The sequence below is a fragment of the Engystomops pustulosus genome, chromosome 5, assembly GCF_040894005.1.
Source record: "Engystomops pustulosus chromosome 5, aEngPut4.maternal, whole genome shotgun sequence".
NCBI lineage: Eukaryota > Metazoa > Chordata > Amphibia > Anura > Leptodactylidae > Engystomops > Engystomops pustulosus.
In genome coordinates this window covers 202,837,429-202,854,297 of record NC_092415.1, presented here as the reverse complement: position 1 = coordinate 202,854,297, position 16,869 = coordinate 202,837,429, and the positions used below count along the sequence as shown (strand labels likewise).

At 41.0% G+C, this 16,869-nt stretch overlaps 1 protein-coding gene across 1 annotated transcript in view; it reads left to right on the top strand.

Moving 5' to 3' along the window:
• The first annotated feature begins 8,557 nt into the window (after window positions 1-8,557).
• Window positions 8,558-16,869, top strand: part of THSD7A (thrombospondin type 1 domain containing 7A) — a 324,008-nt gene continuing 315,696 nt past the window's right edge. Inside the window, exon 1 of the mRNA XM_072154376.1 lies at window positions 8,558-8,743. The gene's annotated coding sequence lies outside the window, so the exon portion shown is untranslated. The remainder of the gene's footprint in view (window positions 8,744-16,869) is intronic.

Sequence of the window (16,869 nt, the reverse complement as noted above, 5' to 3'; positions counted from 1 at the left end):
GGAGACACATCCCCTATATACTATACCACACAGGAGACACATCCTCTATATACTACACCACACAGGAGACACATCCTCTATATACTACACCACACAGGAGACACATCCTCTATATACTACACCACACATGAGACCCCTCCTCTATATACTACACCACACAGGAGACACGTCCTCTATATACTACACCACACAGGAGACACGTCCTCTATATACTACACCACACAGGAGACACGTCCCCTATATACTACACCACACAGGAGACACATCCTCTATATACTACACCACACAGGAGACACATCCTCTATATACTACACCACACAGGAGACACATCCTCTATATACTACACCACACAGGAGACACATCCTCTATATACTACACCACACAGGAGACACATCCTCTATATACTACACCACACAGGAGACACATCCTCTATATACTACACCACACAGGAGACACATCCTCTATATACTACACCACACAGGAGAGCCGACACATCCTCTATATACTACACCACACTTACTTTACTTTATACTTTATTATCCCAAACGGGAACTTAAAGTGTCACCTCCGCAGTACATCAAATTGACAAGACATCACATATATACTCACATAACAACATAATCACGTATACCATATAACAGAATAAAAACACCAATACAATAAATATGAATAAAATTTCACCCATATTCGATAAATAGTTACACGAATAGATGATAAAGTAATAAAATGGTACCCATTTTCCAATAATCTCACTTTTTAAAACATCCCTATTTCTCCCCTAAGTAGGATATTCGATAGCTCGAGAGCGGCCGGTATAAATGTCTTTTTAAATCTCTCCGACCTGCAACGCAAAAGAATAAAACGAGAGCTAAAACCACTAATCTGCGCTTGCACTACACCATGCATTGGGTGGTCACTATTATTTCTAATTTTTTCCAATTTCTTTATCATCCCACACTGTACAAGTTCCTTCCATCTATCAAATTGCAGGCCTACTATCGAGGAGGCTTTCTTAATTATTTTATCCATCTTTTGACAATCCCTACTAGAGATACAATTGCCCCAAGCCACTAGGGCAAATGCAAATGCACTGACCATAACCGTATTATAAAAACTGACCATCATAGTCCTTGGGATGTCAAATGCCCTTAGTCTGCGTAAAAAAAATAGATTACTATTTGCACACAGGAGACACATCCTCTGTATACTACACCACACAGGAGACACATCCTCTATATACTACACCACACAGGAGACACATCCTCTATATACTACACCACACAGGAGACACATCCCCTATATACTACACCACACAGGAGACACATCCTCTATATACTACACCACACAGGAGACACATCCTCTATATACTACACCACACAGGAGACACATCCTCTGTATACTACACCACACAGGAGACACATCCCCTATATACTATACAACACAGGAGACACATCCTCTATATACTACACCACACAGGAGACACATCCTCTATATACTACACCACACAGGAGACACATCCTCTATATACTACACCACACATGAGACCCCTCCTCTATATACTACACCACACAGGAGACACGTCCTCTATATACTACACCACACAGGAGACACGTCCTCTATATACTACACCACACAGGAGACACGTCCCCTATATACTACACCACACAGGAGACACATCCTCTATATACTACACCACACAGGAGACACATCCTCTATATACTACACCACACAGGAGACACATCCTCTATATACTACACCACACAGGAGACACATCCTCTATATACTACACCACACAGGAGAGCTGACACATCCTCTATATACTACACCACACAGGAGACACGTCCTCTATATACTACACCACACAGGAGACACATCCCCTATATACTGCACCACACAGGAGACACATCCTCTATATACTACACCACACAGGAGACACATCATCTATATACTACACCGCACAGGAGACACATCCTCTATATACTACACCACACAGGAGACACATCCTCCATATACTACACCACACAGGAGACACGTCCTCTATATACTACACCACACAGGAGACACATCCTCTATATACTGCACCACACAGGAGACACATCCTCTATATACTACACCACACAGGAGACACATCCTCTATATACTACATCACACAGGAGACACATCCTCTATGTACTACACCACACAGGAGACCCCTCCTCTATATACTACACCACACAGGAGACACGTCCTCTATATACTACACCACACAGGAGACACATCCTCTATATACTACACCACACAGGAGACACATCCTCTATATACTACACCACACAGGAGACACATCCTCTATATACTACACCACACAGGAGACGCATCCTCTATATACTACACCACTCAGGAGACACATCCTCTATATACTGCACCACACAGGAGACACATCCTCTATATACTACACCACACAGGAGACACATCCTCTATATACTACACCACACAGGAGACACATCCTCTATATACTACACCACACAGGAGACCCCTCCTCTATATACTACACCACACAGGAGACACGTCCTCTATATACTACACCACACAGGAGACACGTCCTCTATATACTACACCACACAGGAGACACATTCTCTATATACTACACCACACAGGAGACACATCCTCTATATACTACACCACACAGGAGACACATCCTCTGTATACTACACCACACAGGAGACACATCCTCTATATACTACACCACACAGGAGACACATCCTCTATATGCTACACCACACTGGAGAGCTGACACATCCTCTATATACTACACCACACAGGAGACACATCCTCTATATACTACACCACACAGGAGACACGTCCTCTATATACTACACCACACAGGAGACACATCCTCTATATACTACACCACACAGGAGACACATCCTCTATATACTACACCACACAGGAGACACATCCTCTATATACTACACCACACAGGAGACGCATCCTCTATATACTACACCACACAGGAGACACATCCTCTATATACTGCACCACACAGGAGACACATCCTCTATATACTACACCACACAGGAGACACATCCTCTATATACTACACCACACAGGAGACACATCCTCTATATACTACACCACACAGGAGACCCCTCCTCTATATACTACACCACACAGGAGACACGTCCTCTATATACTACACCACACAGGAGACACGTCCTCTATATACTACACCACACAGGAGACACATCCTCTATATACTACACCACACAGGAGACACATCCTCTATATACTACACCATACAGGAGACACATCCTCTATGTACTACACCACCCAGGAGACACATCCTCTATATACTACACCACACAGGAGACACATCCTCTATATACTACACCACACAGGAGACACATCCTCTATATACTACACCACACAGGAGACACCTCCTCTATATACTACACCACACAGGAGACACGTCCTCTATATACTACACCACACAGGAGACACATCCTCTATATACTACACCACACAGGAGACACATCCTCTATATACTACACCACACAGGAGACACATCCTCTATATACTACACCACACAGGAGACACATCCTCTATATACTACACCACACAGGAGACACATCCTCTATATACTACACCACACAGGAGACACATCCTCTATATACTACACCACACAGGAGACACATCCTTTATATACTACACCACACAGGAGACCCCTCCTCTATATACTACACCACACAGGAGACACGTCCTCTATATACTACACCACACAGGAGACACATCCCCTATATACTACACCACACAGGAGACACATCCTCTATATACTGCACCACACAGGAGACACATCCTCTATATACTACACCACACAGGAGACACATCCTCTATATACTACACCACACAGGAGACACATCCTCTATGTACTACACCACACAGGAGACCCCTCCTCTATATACTACACCACACAGGAGACACGTCCTCTATATACTACACCACACAGGAGACACATCCTCTATATACTACACCACACAGGAGACACATCCTCTATATACTACACCACACAGGAGACACATCCTCTATATACTACACCACACAGGAGACGCATCCTCTATATACTACACCACACAGGAGACGCATCCTCTATATACTGCACCACACAGGAGACACATCCTCTATATACTACACCACACAGGAGACACATCCTCTATATACTACACCACACAGGAGACACATCCTCTATATACTACACCACACAGGAGACCCCTCCTCTATATACTACACCACACAGGAGACACGTCCTCTATATACTACACCACACAGGAGACACATCCTCTATATACTACACCACACAGGAGACACATCCTCTATATACTACACCACACAGGAGACACATCCTCTATATACTACACCACACAGGAGACACATCCTCTATATACTACACCACCCAGGAGACACATCCTCTATATACTACACCACACAGGAGACACATCCTCTATATACTACACCACACAGGAGACACATCCTCTATATGCTACACCACACAGGAGAGCTGACACATCCTCTATATACTACACCACACAGGAGACACATCCTCTATATACTACACCACACAGGAGACACTTCCTCTATATACTACACCACACAGGAGACACATCCTCTATATACTACACCACACAGGAGACACATCCTCTATATACTACACCACACAGGAGACGCATCCTCTATATACTACACCACACAGGAGACACATCCTCTATATACTGCACCACACAGGAGACACATCCTCTATATACTACACCACACAGGAGATACATCCTCTATATACTACACCACACAGGAGACACATCCTCTATATACTACACCACACAGGAGACCCCTCCTCTATATACTACACCACACAGGAGACACGTCCTCTATATACTACACCACACAGGAGACACGTCCTCTATATACTACACCACACAGGAGACACATCCTCTATATACTACACCACACAGGAGACACATCCTCTATATACTACACCACACAGGAGACACATCCTCTTTATACTACACCACACAGGAGACACATCCTCTATATACTACACCACACAGGAGACACATCCTCTATATGCTACACCACACAGGAGAGCTGACACATCCTCTATATACTACACCACACAGGAGACACATCCTCTATATACTACACCACACAGGAGACACATCCTCTATATACTACACCACACAGGAGACGCATCCTCTATATACTACACCACACAGGAGACACATCCTCTATATGCTACACCACACAGGAGAGCTGACACATCCTCTATATACTACACCACACAGGAGATACATCCTCTATATACTACACCACACAGGAGACACATCCTCTATATACTACACCACACAGGAGAGCTTAGGAGATAATTATAATGGAAACAATAGTAAAATCTCAGTTGGTTGCTATGGGTAACTTTTTTTGCACCAGTTTTGAGAACTATATCTGTCACTCAGTTATATTGTTCTGTATATTATTACAGTATATTTCTCAGGGCCGCCTGAGCTAGACGAGGAATCATCCACAGATTTCCAAGAAGATTGAAATATAAAAGAAGAACCTGAAACTTCTATAGAAATAAAGCCCTGAATAATGACAAGAACAGATCTGTATTGTAGGAGAGACTGGAGCTCCATTACAGGATGACAGACACCAGGAGGAGATAATAGGGAGAAACATAAAGAATCTGATAAGGTCCCTGCAGAGGTGAACAGTCTGGAGGACACTTGAAGAAAAGGCCATATACAGTATATAGATAAGAGGAGGAGGCGTAACAATACATAGAGACATATTGTACAGCAGATTATTATCACTTACCACCAGCCAAACGAATAGTCATCAACATTTATACACATCTAACATCTGGTAATATTACATAGCAGTATTATAGTAGTTATATTCTTGTACATAGGGGGCAGTATTATAGTAGTTATATTCTTGTACATAGGGGGCAGTATTATAGTAGTTATATTCCTGTACATAGGGGGCAGTATTATAGTAGTTATATTCCTGTACATAGGGGGCAGTATTATAGTAGTTATATTCCTGTACATAGGGGGCAGTATTATAGTAGTTATATTCTTGTACATAGGGGGCAGTATTATAGTAGTTATATTCCTGTACATAGGGGGCAGTATTATAGTAGTTATATTCCTGTACATAGGGGGCAGTATTATAGTAGTTATATTCTTGTACATAGGGGGCAGTATTATAGTAGTTATATTCTTGTACATAGGGGCAGTATTATAGTAGTTATATTCCTGTACATAGGGGGCAGTGTTATAGTAGTTATATTCTTGAACATAGGGGGCAGTATTATAGTAGTTATATTCTTGTACATAGGGGGCAGTATTATAGTAGTTATATTCTTGTACATAGGGGCAGTATTATAGTAGTTATATTCTTGTACATAGGGGGCAGTATTACAGTAGTTATATTCCTGTACATAGGGAGCAGTATAATAGTAGTTATATTCCTGTACATAGGGAGCAGTATAATAGTAGTTATATTCTTGTACCTAGGGAGCAGTATTATAGTAGTTATATTCTTGTACATAGGGACAGTATTATAGCAGTTATATTCCTGTACATAGGGGGCAGTATTATAGTAGTTATATTCTTGTACATAGGGGGCAGTATTATAGTAGTTATATTCTTGTACATAGGGGGCAGTATTATAGTAGTTATATTCTTGTACATAGGGAGCAGTATTATAGTAGTTATATTCTTGTACATAGGGGGCAGTATTATAGTAGTTATATTCTTGTACATAGGGGGCAGTATTATAGTAGTTATATTCCTGTACATAGGGGGCAGTATTATAGTAGTTATATTCTTGTACATAGGGGGCAGTATTATAGTAGTTATATTCTTGTACATAGGGGGCAGTATTATAGTAGTTATATTCCTGTACATAAGGGGCAGTATTATAGTAGTTATATTCTTGTACATAGGGGGCAGTATTATAGTAGTTATATTCTTGTACATAGGGGGCAGTATTATAGTAGTTATATTCTTGTACATAGGGGGCAGTATTATAGTAGTTATATTCTTGTACATAGGGACAGTATTATAGTAGTTATATTCCTGTACATAGGGGCAGTATTATAGTAGTTATATTCTTGTACATAGGGGGCAGTATTATAGTAGTTATATTCTTGTACATAGGGGGCAGTATTATAGTAGTTATATTCCTGTACACAGGGGGCAGTATTATAGTAGTTATATTCCTGTACATAGGGGGCAGTATTATAGTAGTTATATTCCTGTACATAGGGGGCAGTATTATAGTAGTTATATTCTTGTACATAGGGGGCAGTATTATAGTAGTTATATTCTTGTACATAGGGGCAGTATTATAGTAGTTATATTCTTGTACATAGGGGGCAGTATTATAGTAGTTATATTCCTGTACATAGGGGGCAGTATTATAGTAGTTATATTCTTGTACATAGGGGGCAGTATTATAGTAGTTATATTCTTGTACATAGGGGCAGTATTATAGTAGTTATATTCTTGTACATAGGGGGCAGTATTATAGTAGTTATATTCCTGTACATAGGGAGCAGTATTATAGTAGTTATATTCTTGTACATAGGGGGCAGTATTATAATAGTTATATTCTTGTACATAGGGGGCAGTATTATAGTAGTTATATTCCTGTACATAGGGGGGCAGTATTATGGTAGTTATATTCCTGTACATAGGGGCAGTATTAAAGTAGTTATATTCTTGTACATAGGGGGCAGTATTATAGTAGTTATATTCTTGTACATAGGGACAGTATTATAGTAGTTATATTCCTGTACATAGGGGGCAGTAATATGGTAGTTATATTCCTGTACATAGGGGGCAGTAGTATAGTAGTTATATTCCTGTACATAGGGGGGCAGTAGTATAGTAGTTATATTCCTGTACATAGGGGGCAGTATTATAGTAGTTATATTCTTGTACATAGGGGGCAGTATTATAGTAGTTATATTCTTGTACATAGAGGCAGTATTATAGTAGTTATATTCTTGTACATAGGGGGCAGTATTATAGTAGTTATATTCTTGTACATAGGAGGCAGTATTATAGTAGTTATATTCCTGTACATAGGGGGCAGTATTATAGTAGTTATATTCTTGTACATAGGGGGCAGTATTATAGTAGTTATATTCTTGTACATAGGGGGCAGTATTATAGTAGTTATATTCTTGTACATAGGGGGCAGTATTATAGTAGTTATATTCCTGTACATAGGGGGCAGTATTATAGTAGTGATCTGACTATTTATGCTGAAACCATAATTTTTCCGGTTGCAGTTTTCCCTTTAGATTATCTGACGTCTGTTATTGGGGGATTATTTGTGGACTTTCCCTCCTGTGTATTGTAACACATATACGTGACATCTCTATGTATGAGGATTGTGTATAGACCTGCAGTTACATTGTGTGACTATATACATATACGTTCTCCTGTATGATATTAGTCCAGGCAGATGTTGGCCTCACGTTCCGTCTTCCCGTTGCCCCTTGTTGTGCCGGCGCCTCCTCCCTCCTCCGCCGCACACAGTCGCACTGCAGAAGCTCCTCATGTCTCCTGTCCTTGGCTTCCTCCTTACAGATGTTCTATTATTATGTCTGAAGATTCGGCTGTTCCTGCCCGGTGGTGGACAACCTGATGTCCCCTCTCAGCCCCAGTTCTCCACCGCTTCATCCTCTATGGGTCGTCAGCTAAAGGTAAGACGCCGAGGAGATGCTACGTGAATTCTCTCTGAACGCTGATGTAGCAGAGCTGAATTGGTTATGGAACTCTTTGCACTGTTTCTGCTCTGCTACATCTTGAAGGTGCAGCAGGAAAGAGTTAATGTGATTGTCCCCTCCGCTCACAATAGTCTCCTAGTCCTTATCTCAGTCTCAATGTCACTTTGCCTTTGTATTGATCATTGTATATAAGACCTTATTGATTTTGCTACAGTAGCCGAATGGGATTTATTTTGGGGGGTGGTAATTAAGTTGAAATCCCCCTGGGAGGTGTCAGTGCGATACCAGAAGTCCTGCGCGATGTTCTGCAGAGAATCCAGGATCAGATTGTAGAAATCTGTAGAAGAAAACTTCCGAGTTATGTAATGACTGGTAAACAGGAGCAAGAAGCATTATAGATACTAATGACTGACAGACTGAAATATGGATAATACACATAGTGATGTCACAGTACAGGGGTAATACACACAGTGATGTCACAGTACAGAGATAATACACACAGGGCTGTCACAGTACAGGGGTAATACACACAGTGATGTCACAGTACAGGCATAATACACACAGTGATGTCACAGTACAGGGATAATGCACACAGTGATGTCACAGTACAGGGATAATACACACAGTGATGTCACAGTACAGGGGATAATACACACAGTGATGTCGCAGTACAGGGATAATACACACAGTGATGTCACAGTACAGGGATAATACACACAGTGATGTCACAGTACAGGGATAATACATACAGTGATGTCACAGTACAGGGGTAATACACACAGTGATGTCACAGTACAGGGATCATACACAGAGTGATGTCACAGTACAGGGGATAATACACACAGTGATGTCACAGTACAGGGATAATACACACAGTGATGTCACAGTACAGAGATAATACACACAGTGATGTCACAGTACAGAGATAATACACACAGGGATGTCACAGTACAGGGATAATACACACAGTGATGTCACAGTACAGGGATAATACACACAGTGATGTCACAGTACAGGGATAATGCACACAGTGATGTCACAGTACAGGGATAATACACACAGTGATGTCACAGTACGGGGATAATACACACAGTGATGTCACAGCACAGGGATAATACACACAGTGATGTCACAGTACAGGGAAAATACACACAGTGATGTCACAGTACAGGGATAATACACACAATGATGTCACAGTACAGGGATAATACACACAGTGATGTCACAGTACAGGGATAATACACACAGTGATGTCACAGTACAGGGATAATGCACACAGTGATGTCACAGTACAGGGATAATGCACACAGTGATGTCACAGTACAGGGGATAATACACACAGTGATGTCACAGTACAGGGATAATACACACAGTGGTGTCACAGTACAGAGATAATACACACAGTGATGTCACAGTACAGGGATAATACACACAGTGCTGTCACAGTACAGGGGTAATACACACAGTGATGTCACAGTACAGGGATAATACACACAGTGATGTCACAGTACAGGGATAATACACAGTGATGTCACAGTACAGGGATAATACACACAGTGATGTCACAGTACAGGGATAATACACACAGTGATGTCACAGTACAGGGATAATACACACAGTGATGTCACACTACAGGGGATAATGCACACAGTAATGTCACAGTACAGGGGATAATACACACAGTGATGTCACAGTACAGGGATAATACACACAGTGATGTCACAGTACAGGGATAATGCACACAGTGATGTCACAGTACAGGGATAATGCACACAGTGATGTCACAGTACAGGGGATAATACACACAGTGATGTCACAGTACAGGGATAATACACACAGTGGTGTCACAGTACAGAGATAATACACACAGTGATGTCACAGTACAGGGATAATACACACAGTGCTGTCACAGTACAGGGGTAATACACACAGTGATGTCACAGTACAGGGATAATACACACAGTGATGTCACAGTACAGGGATAATACACAGTGATGTCACAGTACAGGGATAATACACACAGTGATGTCACAGTACAGGGATAATACACACAGTGATGTCACAGTACAGGGATAATACACACAGTGATGTCACAGTACAGGGATAATACACACAGTGATGTCACACTACAGGGGATAATGCACACAGTAATGTCACAGTACAGGGGATAATACACACAGTGATGTCACAGTACAGGGATAATACACACAGTGATGTCACACTACAGGGGATAATGCACACAGTGATGTCACAGTACAGGGATAATACACACAGCGCTGTCACAGTACAAGGATAATACACACAGTGATGTCACAGTACAGGGATAATACACACAGTGATGTCACACTACAGGGGATAATGCACACAGTGATGTCACAGTACAGGGATAATACACACAGTGATGTCACAGTACAGGGATAATACACACAGTGATGTCACAGTACAAGGATAATACACACAGTGGTGTCACAGTACAGAGATAATACACACAGTGATGTCACAGTACAGGGATAATACACACAGTGATGTCACAGTACAGGGATAATACACACAGTGATGTCACACTACAGGGGATAATGCACACAGTAATGTCACAGTACAGGGGATAATACACACAGTGATGTCACAGTACGGGGATAATACACACAGTGATGTCACAGTACGGGGATAATACACACAGTGATGTCACAGTACAGGGATAATACACACAGTGATGTCACAGTACAGGGATAATGCACACAGTGATGTCACAGTACAGGGATAATACACACAGTGATGTCACAGTGCAGAGATAATACACACAGTGATGTCACAGTACAGGGATAATACACACAGTGATGTCACAGTACAGGGATAATACACACAGTGATGTCACAGTACAGGGATAATACACACAGTGATGTCACAGTACAGGGATAATGCACACAGTGATGTCACAGTACAGGGATAATGCACACAGTGATGTCACAGTGTAGGGATAATACACACAGTGATGTCACAGTACAAGGATAATACACACAGTGATGTCACAGTACAGGGATAATACACACAGTGATGTCACAGTACAGGGATAATACACACAGTGATGTCACAGTACAGGGATAATACACACAGTGATGTCACAGTACAGGGATAATACACACAGTGATGTCACAGTACAAGGATAATACACACAGTGATGTCACAGTACAGGGATAATACACACAGTGATGTCACAGTACAGGGATAATGCACACAGTGATGTCACAGTACAGGGATAATACACACAGTGATGTCACAGTACAGGGATAATACACAGTGATGTCACAGTACAGGGATAATACACACAGTGATGTCACAGTACAGGGATAATACACACAGTGATGTCACAGTACAGGGATAATACACACAGTGATGTCACAGTACAGGGATAATACACACAGTGATGTCACAGTACAGGGATAATACACACAGTGATGTCACAGTGCAGAGATAATACACACAGTGATGTCACAGTACAAGGATAATACACACAGTGATGTCACAGTACAGGGATAATACACAGTGATGTCACAGTACAGGGATAATACACACAGTGATGTCACAGTACAGGGATAATACACACAGTGATGTCACAGTACAGGGATAATACACACAGTGATGTCACAGTACAGGGATAATACACACAGTGATGTCACAGTACAGGGATAATACACACAGTGATGTCACAGTGCAGAGATAATACACACAGTGATGTCACAGTACAAGGATAATACACACAGAGATGTCACAGTACAGGGATAATACACAGTGATGTCACAGTACAGGGATAATACACACAGTGATGTCACAGTACAGGGATAATACACACAGTGATGTCACAGTACAGGGATAATACACACAGTGATGTCACAGTACAGGGATAATACACACAGTGATGTCACAGTACAGGGATAATACACACAGTGATGTCACAGTACAGGGATAATACACACAGTGATGTCACAGTACAGAGATAATACACACAGTGATGTCACAGTGCAGGGATAATACACACAGTGATGTCACAGTACAGGGATAATACACACAGTGATGTCACAGTACAGAGATAATACACACAGTGATGTCACAGTACAGGGATAATACACACAGTGATGTCACAGTACAGGGATAATACACACAGTGATGTCACAGTACAGGGATAATACACACAGTGATGTCACAGTACAGAGATAATACACACAGTGATGTCACAGTGCAGGGATAATACACACAGTGATGTCACAGTACAGGGATAATACACACAGTGATGTCACAGTACAGAGATAATACACACAGTGATGTCACAGTACAGGGATAATACACACAGTGATGTCACAGTACAGGGATAATACACACAGTGATGTCACAGTACAGAGATAATACACACAGTGATGTCACAGTACAGAGATAATACACACAGTGATGTCACAGTACAGGGATAATACACACAGTGATGTCACAGTACAGAGATAATACACACAGTGATGTCACAGTACAGGGATAATACACACAGTGATGTCACAGTACAGGGATAATACACACAGTGATGTCACAGTACAGAGATAATACACACAGTGATGTCACAGTACAGGGATAATACACACAGTGATGTCACAGTACAGGGATAATACACACAGTGATGTCACAGTACAGGGATATGGTACAGGCTTCTGTCACGGCTGCTACTAATGATTAGTCAGGCTGCAGTTCTAGTATAGAAGGTATCAGTGTAGCCTCACTGTCTGTATACTATATCATATAGTGGCCCCCGACCTGCGCTGAGGTTCTGGTTGTACTGTCGGGGCTCTTCTATGTCGGGTCTGACCTGTCTGCACCCACTCCATGCCCAACTGGCAAATTGGGCAGAGAAGTGGCAACTGCTGGCGCTGCGCCCGGAACTGCGACTTAATCACGGCTTGTATTCCGGACGTACAAGACGTAGAAGCGGTGATGACCATTGTCTCTAGTCTGTTACATTATACTGAGGAGGATGTGGCGCTGTCTTCCCAGAGAATGCATTGGCTCTGGCTGTACATGTTATGCCGTGCTGAAGCATCATGGGATTTATTATAGACAGCACACGGAAAGGGAATTCTGCATAGGAAGATGGTGTTTGATCTGAGCCGCACTGCAGAGAGATGTGACTTATATTTCTAATATTCTGCACCCAGGGCAGAGGGGCAGGAGGGGTAAAAGGTCACATGTTACTAAATATTGGACCAAAGCTGCTCAGCGATTGTTCAGACTAGAAACACTTTACCAAACTTACAGCTGTGAGGATGTTAGTCTGCAGATTTTAAATTGAAACTATTCGGTTGTCACTCACTGACAGCAAGCAGAGATCTTGCATATGATGAGAATTTTTGGAAATTGCTAAACTTACTTAAACCCAAGAAGATCTTTACGGAGTCAGAGATCTGTTACCGCAGAGGCTTATTCACAGTGTTTGGCAGTGACTGCGCCGCCGATGCCCTAAATCTTCTGCTCGCACAGCCAGGGCCTGGAGTCAGCAGCGCTGCAGGAAATCTATGAACTCATCCTCCCGAATCTTCAGACACTGCCAGGACCTCCAGCATCTTCCATCCCGCTATCAGCTGCCTCATAGATTATTCTATAGAGAATTGTATAGGAACATTACTAAGTAACACACCATGTTATGACCAGTGCAGGGCAGTAGGGGGCACAGGAGGACTCGTCCTCTATATGCACTGTCAGTATTATAGTAGTTATATTCTTGTACATAGGGGGTAGTATTATAGTAGTTATATTCCTGTACATAGGGGGCAGTATTATAGTAGTTATATTCTTGTACATAAGGGCAGTATTATAGTAGTTATATTCTTGTACATAGGGGGCAGTATTATAGTAGTTATATTCCTGTACATAGGGGGCAGTATTATAGTAGTTATATTCTTGTACATTGGGGGCAGTATTATAGTAGTTATATTCTTGTACATTGGGGGCAGTATTATAGTAGTTATATTCTTGTACATAGGGGGCAGTATTATAGTAGTTATATTCCTGTACATAGGGGGCAGTATTATAGTAGTTATATTCTTGTACGTAGGGGCAGTATTATAGTAGTTATATTCTTGTACGTAGGGGCAGTATTATAGTAGTTATATTCTTGTACATAGGGGCAGTATTATAGTAGTTATATTCTTGTACATAGGGGGCAGTATTATAGTAGTTATATTCCTGTACCATAGGGGGCAGTATTATAGTAGTTATATTCTTGTACATAGGGGGCAGTATTATAGTAGTTATATTCTTGTACATAGGGGGCAGTATTATAGTAGTTATATTCCTGTACATAGGGAGCAGTATTATAGTAGTTATATTCTTGTACATAGGGGGCAGTATTATTGTAGTTTTATTCATGTACATAGAAGGTAGTATTATAGTAGTTATATTCCTGTACATAGGGGGCAGTATTATAGTAGTTATATTCTTGTACATGGGGGGCAGTATTATAGTAGTTATATTCTTGTACATAGGGGGCAATATTATAGTAGTTATATTCCTGTACATAGGGGCAGTATTATAGTAGTTATATTCTTGTACATAGGTGGCAGTTTTATAGTAGTTATATTCTTGTACATAGGGGGCAGTATTATAGTAGTTATATTCTTATATATAGGGGGCAGTATAATAGTAGTTATATTCTTGTACATAGGGGGCAGTATTATAGTAGTTATATTCCTGTACATTGGGGGCAGTATTATAGTAGGTATATTCTTGTACATAGGGGGCAGTATTATAGTAGTTATATTCCTGTACATTGGGGGCAGTATTGTAGTAGTTATATTCTTGTACATAGGGGGCAGTATTACAGTAGTTATATTCTTGTACATAGGGGGCAGTATTATAGTAGTTATATTCCTGTACATAGGGGGCAGTATTATAGTAGTTATATTCTGTACATAGGGGGCAGTATTATAGTAGTGATATTCCTGTACATAGGGGGCAGTATTATAGTAATTATATTCTTGTACATAGGAGGCAGTATTATAGTAGTTATATTCCTGTACATAGGAGGCAGTATTATAGTAGTTATATTCCTGTACATAGGGAGCAGTATTATAGTTGTTATATTCCTGTACATAGGGGGCAGTATTATAGTAGTTATATTCTTGTACATGGGAGGCAGTATTATAGTAGTTATATTCTTGTACATAGGGGGCAGTATTATAGTAGTTATATTCTTGTACATAGGGGGCAGTATTATAGTAGTTATATTCTTGTACATAGGGGGCAGTATTATAGTAGTTATATTCTTGTACATAGGGGGCAGTATTATAGTAGTTATATTCTTGTACATAGGGGGCACTTTTATAGTAGTTATATTCCTGTAGATAGGGGGGCAGTATTATAGTAGTTATATTCTTGTACATAGGGGACAGTATTATAGTAGTTATATTCCTGTAAATAGGGGGCAGTATTATAGTAGTTATATTCTTGTACATAGGGGGCAGTATTATAGTAGTTATATTCCTGTACATAGGGGGCAGTATTATAGTAGTTATATTCTTGTACATAGGGGCAGTATTATAGTAGTTATATTCCTGTACATAGGGAGCAGTATTATAGTAGTTATATTCTTGTACATAGGGGGCAGTATTATAGTAGTTATATTCTTGTACATAGGGGGCAGTATTATAGTAGTTATATTCTTGTACATAGGGGGCAGTATTATAGTATTTTGTTTTGGGAACATTTCCCCATCATGCTTTCTCCTTTCTCTTTCTTCGTGGTCCTAGTTGTGCGATGAGGCTGTTCGGCACTTTCCATCCCATTGTCTCTTCCTGCTAATGTTCTGATAATGGATCGCTGTGATCCTGGGTGATTATTGCTGGTATCCTCCTGGTCCTATTATAGGCTGTGAGCTCCTGTTTTAGAGTTGCTGCTGGTGCTTTAGGTTATAGTAATAGCTACTGAAGATGCCTGGAATTGCTCCAGTTCTGCCGGATTTAAAATCTCATTAAATATTGCAGTTTTTTAATTTGCCGGAATTGTCAATGATCTGTAGATGTGGTGATGCAGGAGAGAATCACATGGAGCAGATGGTTCTGGATGATGGT